The following is a 6,983-nucleotide window of genomic DNA, read 5'->3' on the forward strand; positions in this document are numbered from 1 at the left end:
AAAAGCAAGAGAGAGAGAGGCTCACATGAGTTGGGAGTATAAGCTTTAAAGAGTAACAGCAAACAATAGCTTTTCCTTTTTCCTTTTTCACACCTAGAGCATAAAGGAAGAAATTATCCTGGGAGACTTTACTCTCAGAGCAGATACTTGAGGTACAACTTGAGGGCCAATGTTCTCACACCCCTGCTTTAAAGAAAGAAATACTAGAAAAATAGGAGAACTGAGTGTGTGGTATTTAGAGACTGGGCTCATTTTAGAGAGGGATGGGTATCAAGCTGGAGTCTAATGGGAAACAAGGAAACAAGAATGTGGCTGTAAGCTGGTTTCCATATACCATGCAATCAGCGTTTCTCATAATCCTGAGGATAGACAACGGAAGAGTGATAGGAAAACTCATTGAAAATGCAACAGTGATTCTAGCTGACCTGGCGTCCTCCCCCGTTTTCCTTTCCCTACTTCCACCTGTTTCCCTGGAGCAGTGCTCAGATCCACAGTTTCTACTTTCTGCAGAAGTTGCTGCAGCTGTGGTAGGATGAGGCACGGAAGGTGCTGGAAACCATTCATACTGACTTGTGAGAACCAAGGATTAAATTTGCAGGAATTCTGCAAACTGGTTAGTAAACACAGCCATTATTAAAATTTTAATTATAAAAATGTACAATGAATAAGTTACATTAAAATCAATTGGAATCCTCAAAATTCATCATTTCCTAGTTGTTTGCCTACCTTCTACATTCACCTATGCATTTGTGGTTATTTACATTTGTCATACCTGTAAAGTGGGACTAGCTATAATAATGTGTGCATCTTTTCTCAGCTCTGCATTGAGCAAAGTCATGTTGGTAGTTTGAAATCAGCCATGGTGGGAATATTCAATTCACCCCTGGAAATCAGCAAATGCTACAGATTAGGGCTTTTTATTTTTCAGAGAACTACTTGTTGAAAAGAATAAAAGGGGAAGATGTGAGTTACCAGTGTCCCAAGGGTAGCATTAATGGCTTTTCCTCTGCTGCACCAAGTTGGCTACTGACCAACTTGGTCTTAACAAGTCACACTGCCAAGCCCAGAGTGAACACAGGTGAGACGTGAAAACCTTGGGACCATTCCTGAAGTTAACCTACTGCCCAGCCAAGCCACAAGTACTAATATCTTGATGTTTCCTCTAGAGCATTTCCCCTGTAACCTCCATCTGTGTAATAAAACAGCTGTAGACTTTAAAAAGGAAACCAAAACCAAGAATCAATGTGGTGCTCATATGTGTGTGTGTACAAGGTGTATGTGTGTGTGTTTTAGAATTTCAAGAAATAAGGAAACTACATAGAATGTTCATTAAAAACAGGCACTGCAAGATAATTAGGCACATTTTGTCAACTACACGTAGCAGTCATTCCTTCTGGACACATAGTTCCCTTTCAATTTTTCTGTTTTAGTACTCAGCATGTAACTATGTCTCTGAAAAGCTACAGTTGACTAGATAGATAGATAGGAAGATGGATGGGTGTATGGACAGATAGATGGATGGATAGATGATGATAGATGATAGAGAGATAGATAGATAGATAGATAGATAGATAGATAGATAGATAGATAGATAGATAGATAGATAGATAGATAGATAGATAGATGATAGATGGAAAGACAGATGGGTGATGTTTTCCTGGCATATAAAATATTTTTACTCAGTCTATCCCAATACAGTCCAAGCTCCAAAGCAATATTTTCCTCTTAGAAGTTTAAAACCACTGGACCCATTAGTTCATGCACATATGTACCTCCTAAGGGCTGGGCCTATGAAAAGGAAGCTACCTTTCTATATGATGTATTGAAGGGTACCAGGAAAACCCCAAATACTGACCAAATGTGCCCTCTCTTCCCTGAAGCACAGAACACCCACTTTTTTTTTGTTTTAAGTTAAACTTTATGAATGAGAGTTTTACTGGTTAATATATTTCTTGGCTAAATTTGGGCCCAGCAAAATGTTTTATGAGCTAAGCATTTGGGATGGGGGGGAAAAAAGAGTATCAGAAGAAGAGAGAAAAACTTTGAAAAAAGACGCCAAGAGATTTTTTTTAAGGTATCTCTTGGTTATTTGAAAACTTAGCTAAAGTTCTTTTAAAAATTAACTGACCAGTCTGATATCTGATAGGGATTTTCCTGGGGTGTAACTTGAAGCCTGTAGCATCCGCAGCTGCCATGTGGATGCCATCCTAAAGGAGGGCTGCCCGAAAAGCGTGCTTCGGTTCTCCAGAGGCTGCAGCGCTGTCCAGCTGCGCTTCCAGGCCCTGCAAGGGCATTGGGTTTATGGCCAGCTGTGCCTTCGGTCCCTGCAAGGAGATGCAGTTTACCCCACACTCTCGGTAGAAGCACGGACTTCAGCAGCACTGCCTCTCTGCAGCCGCCGCAGCACTCCCCTCAAAGAAAGTCACAGCCAAGAACTATATTCAGTTCTCTCCTCTTAAAAATCTTCAGATCCTTGAATTCTCTTCTGATTTCTCAAAATCGTGAAGTTAATAACCTTACCCTAACTTTTGTCAATTTCCCAAGTAGCTATCATATAAAAGAGGCACCTCTTTCCACAAACTAACCTCACTTCCTGCCCTACCTTCGGAAACACCGGTAAACTCTGGTTTCTGATGCAAATGACCTTTATTTTTAAAGACTGCAGCTAGAATGTCCTTTCCTTAATAATGTCATCTATATAATTTCGTTCTCTATTAAGAGAAAGGATATGACTTACTGGGTCTTTTTTTTTTTTTTTTTTCCAGTTATATTTTTACTGAATTCATTACAATTCAACAAGGAATGATCTGACTTACTTTGAACTACCTCTGAAGCAAAGGGCTGGATAAGGAAAATATGAGCAAGATTGCAAGTACAAAACTGGCCTACCTAAGATAAGAACCTTTGGCAACTTTATGAGAATACATTTGCTTACAATTAATATAAAAAATATAAATACATCACTGATGGGAAAGTAAAATGATACAGGCACTTCGGAAAGCAGTTTGACAGTTTCTTAAATTAAGCATACACTTACCCTATGGCCCAGCAATTTCACTCCTAGGTATCTTCCCAAGAGAAATGAAAACTGATGTCTGTCCAAACACTTGCACACCGGTGTTCATTGCATTACTCATGAGACGCAAAAGCTGGAAATCCTCCAAAAGTCCATCAGCTGGTGAGTGTGTAAACAAGACGCGATACATACATATAGCATGCCAATAAAAAAGAGAAGCGGTGATACATGCAACAACACAAATAAACCTCAGAAGCATCATGCTAAGTGAGGGAAACCAGACACGTGAGATTGCCTAGTTCCACTGACTAAATAATTCCACTGATAGGAAATTTACAGACAGGGCAGAACCATAGAGACAGAACACAGATCTGCCCTTGGGTGGGGCAGAGATGGGCATGAGGATCATCTGCAAATGGGCATGAGAGAAGTTGGGATGACAGCAGTGTCCCAAAACTGGGTAGTGATGATGGCTGCACAACTGTACCCTTTTATCAAATCTCATCTAGGTGCCACTCACAATGGGTGAATTTTATACCATGTAAATTATGCCTCAATGAAGCTTTCTTTCAAAGAGCATATATAGTAGCAGGAAGAATAATAAAATCTGTGACAATTTACCTTCACAAAAAGAAACAGGAAGGATAAAGGAAAAGCGTGAAGTTGGTTACAGCAGTAGGGATTTGGAGGGATGGGCCTTTGTACAAATATAAAATGGAGAGCAAAGTGAAACAGCCCAGTTAGATTCCAACCAAATAGTGTAACAGGACAGAAGGAAACAGAAAAAAAATCCCAACCATTCCAGCATGTATGAACACAGCATGTGACCATATGCCATCAGTTTGTGGCAGAGTAATGGGGCCCAGAGGAAATTACAAAGAAATCCTGAACTCTTTTCAGTAAATTTGTTTTGTGTAGAGGCAAGGAGGAAGCAATTCTGAAACTGTTTTAGATGTATTTTGCAATTGAGCAAATAAGTAAATGTATTGTTTAGGGTATCCAAGGTTCTCAGTGAAAAAAAAAATTGCAAATACAGAATAGAAGAAGGCGAGAAAAAACCCTGTGGGAATGGACAGAAATGGAAATTATTGCTGTGAACTCGTGATTTCTAAAACACATATATATCCACATGTATATGTATTTGTCTATGTGTGTGTATATACATGTATACATGTGTGTGTATAAATATTAATTGTTTTCCTAGCTCACTGAGAAAGGAGGCAACATTCCTCCCTTTCACCAGACCTTGGTTTCTGATACCTTTTCCCACTAAAGAGAACCAAAGCTATTCACAGAAATGGCTGAGTTGAGGGATGGGCAGGTGGGTACAAGTAAAGCCTGGGAAATCTTTTTATGCCAGATATTAAGAAAGTGCTCAGCATTACGGACAGAAGGGTGTCATGTGACAGAGGGACCCAGGAGCAGCATGCAGAGGGGCTCCACTGGCCAAGTCAGAGACAATTCGGGCACCAAAAGAGTGAAATACAGTAGTGAATTCTAAATCACTAAAAAAAGCAGCTATTTCTGAGTTCATACCTATGACAAATATGTAAGTAACTTGGGGGAATAGGGAAGGTTCCTGCCTAAAACAGAATACTAAGTGTCAGGTGGTAGAGATCTGTTCAGCAGAAATCAGTGGAGGCTGAATTCAAAAGGAAATTTTGATGAGGAACAGGATATATTTGCATGGACTTAAAGTATCTCCCCACAAATTGCATATATATATATATATGCGCATGCAATCTCTCTTCCATATATATTTTTTCTATATATATATATAGAGAGAGAGAGAGAGAGAGACGGAGAGATGAAGCGAGTGGATAATATGTTAATAGTGAGTGAACAGTACAGAGACATTCTTGGTAAAATTCTTACTCATGCAAATTTCCTATATTTAAATAATTTCCAAATAAAAAGTTTAAAAATTGATGGTACAGAAAAGCCCTAAAAGCCATCCTTCACCCCCACTCCTCCTCCCAGAAGCTGACCAGTGTTAACAGTTTTGTATGTATATTTCTAGATCCATTTTAACACACTTAAAAAAAATACATATGTAACAAAAAATGTACTGTGTTAACCATTTTAAGTGTACAGTCCAGTGTATTAAGTACTGAAAAGTGGAATACTTCTGAATTTGTGTGTCTTCCTTGTTCAGGGGCCAAGCTGATTTTCTTTATATCATTCTACTTTTAGAATATGGCTGCCAAAGCAAGCACTCCAGGCATTTTTAAACATACATGTACCAACATATAAATATAATCACAAAGGAAGTACAAAGGCAGACTAATAAAAAGAAAAATTGAAGGTAAAAGGCAGATTTTCCTAATAAAAAACAAAAAATTTGTGACCAGCAGAACTGCAGAAATGTTAAAAAATCTCTTCAAGCAGAAGGAAAATGATAACAGATGGAAATGTTAATCCCCAGAAAGGAATAAAGAATGCCAGAAATGGTAAATTGAGTGGGTTAATATAAAAACATTCTTTCTCCTATTTAATCTTTTTAGAAGACATTTGACTATTTAAAGCTAACAATAAAGTGAGTGGGGTTTGTAACATGTAGAAGCAAAATGTATGACAACAATCACACAAAAGACAAGAGGAAGAAAATGGAAGTCTGTTGTAAGGTTCTTACATATCATATAAAATGATATTATTTAAAGGTAGACTGTAATTAGTTATGATTAGTTAAATGTCATAAATCCTGTCAAAAAATTTTAAAGGAGATAGAGCTAGTGAGCCAATAGTGGAGATAAAATGGAATCATAAAAACATTAGATTACTCCAAATGAATAAAGAAGCACAGAAAAAAGAGAACAAAGAATAGATTGGAACCAATGGAAAACAAATATCAAAATGGCAAATTTAAACCCAATCATGTCAATAACTGCATTGAGTATAAATGGTCTAAATACCCTGTTATTACATATATATCAAGTCATTATGTTGTATACCTAAAACTATTACAATGTTATATATCAAGTTAACTCAATTAAAAAAAAGTCCACTGCAAGGCAAAGACTATCAGATTGGATAAGGAAAAGCAAGACCCAACTATATGCTGTCTACAAGAAACTAACTTAAATATGAAGACAGGGAAGGTTAAAAATAAAAAAGCAATAAAAATGATTTAAAAACTTACAAAAAAAAGTAAAAAGAATTAGTGTATTTCTATTAGACAAAGTAGATTTCAGACCAAGGGATCCTAAAAATAAAGGGGTCAATTCTTCAAGAAGAAATTCAAAAGTATTTCAAAATACACAAAGTAAAAACTAATAGAAGTAAAAGAAGAAATAGACAAAAGTATAATTGTAGATTTCAACATTTCTTTCTCAATAATTATTAAAATATTTGGGCAGAAAATCAGTAAGGATGTAAAAATCTTGAATAACATTTCAACCAAATTGAATTAATTGGCATTTATAAAACACTGCACCTAACAACAGCAGAATAAACACTATATTCAAGTGTACATGGACTGTTTATCAAGATAGACCATACTTGGGGCCATAGAACAGGTCTCAATACATTTTAAATTATTGAAATCATTCAGAGTATATCCTGTGACTGCAATGAGATTAATTAGAAATCAATAATAGAAAGATATCTGGAAACAGATGTCTGGAAGTTAAACAACATACTTCTAAAAGTTTAAAAACATTTGACACATTTCCACACCCATTCGTGATTTAAAAATCAAACAAACTCTCAGAAAACCAGAAATAGAAGGAAATTCTCTCAATCTGATAGAGGAAATCTACCAAAAACCTACAACACCATACTTAATATTTTAAAACTGAATTAATTCCCCTAAAACTAGGAAGAAGGCAAGAAATCCCCCTCCCCATTTCTCTCCAACAAGAGTTCCTATTCGATGATATAAGGTAGGAAACCAAAGTAAAAGCCATTTCATTTGGAAAATAAGAAATCAAACTGTCATTATACACTGCATGTGTGGTTATACATGTAA

General features: G+C 36.7%; 1 non-coding gene across 1 annotated transcript; it reads right to left on the reverse strand.

The window, feature by feature from the left end:
- Nucleotides 1–5,127: 5,127 nt before the first annotated feature.
- On the reverse strand, nucleotides 5,128–5,230 carry LOC118970143 (U6 spliceosomal RNA). Its single transcript, XR_005057952.1, has one exon. It is a non-coding gene; the product is annotated as a U6 spliceosomal RNA (small nuclear RNA).
- Between the last annotated feature and the right edge of the window lie 1,753 nt (nucleotides 5,231–6,983).

This window comes from Manis javanica, chromosome 2 (assembly GCF_040802235.1).
Source record: "Manis javanica isolate MJ-LG chromosome 2, MJ_LKY, whole genome shotgun sequence".
Classification (NCBI taxonomy): Eukaryota; Metazoa; Chordata; class Mammalia; order Pholidota; family Manidae; genus Manis; species Manis javanica.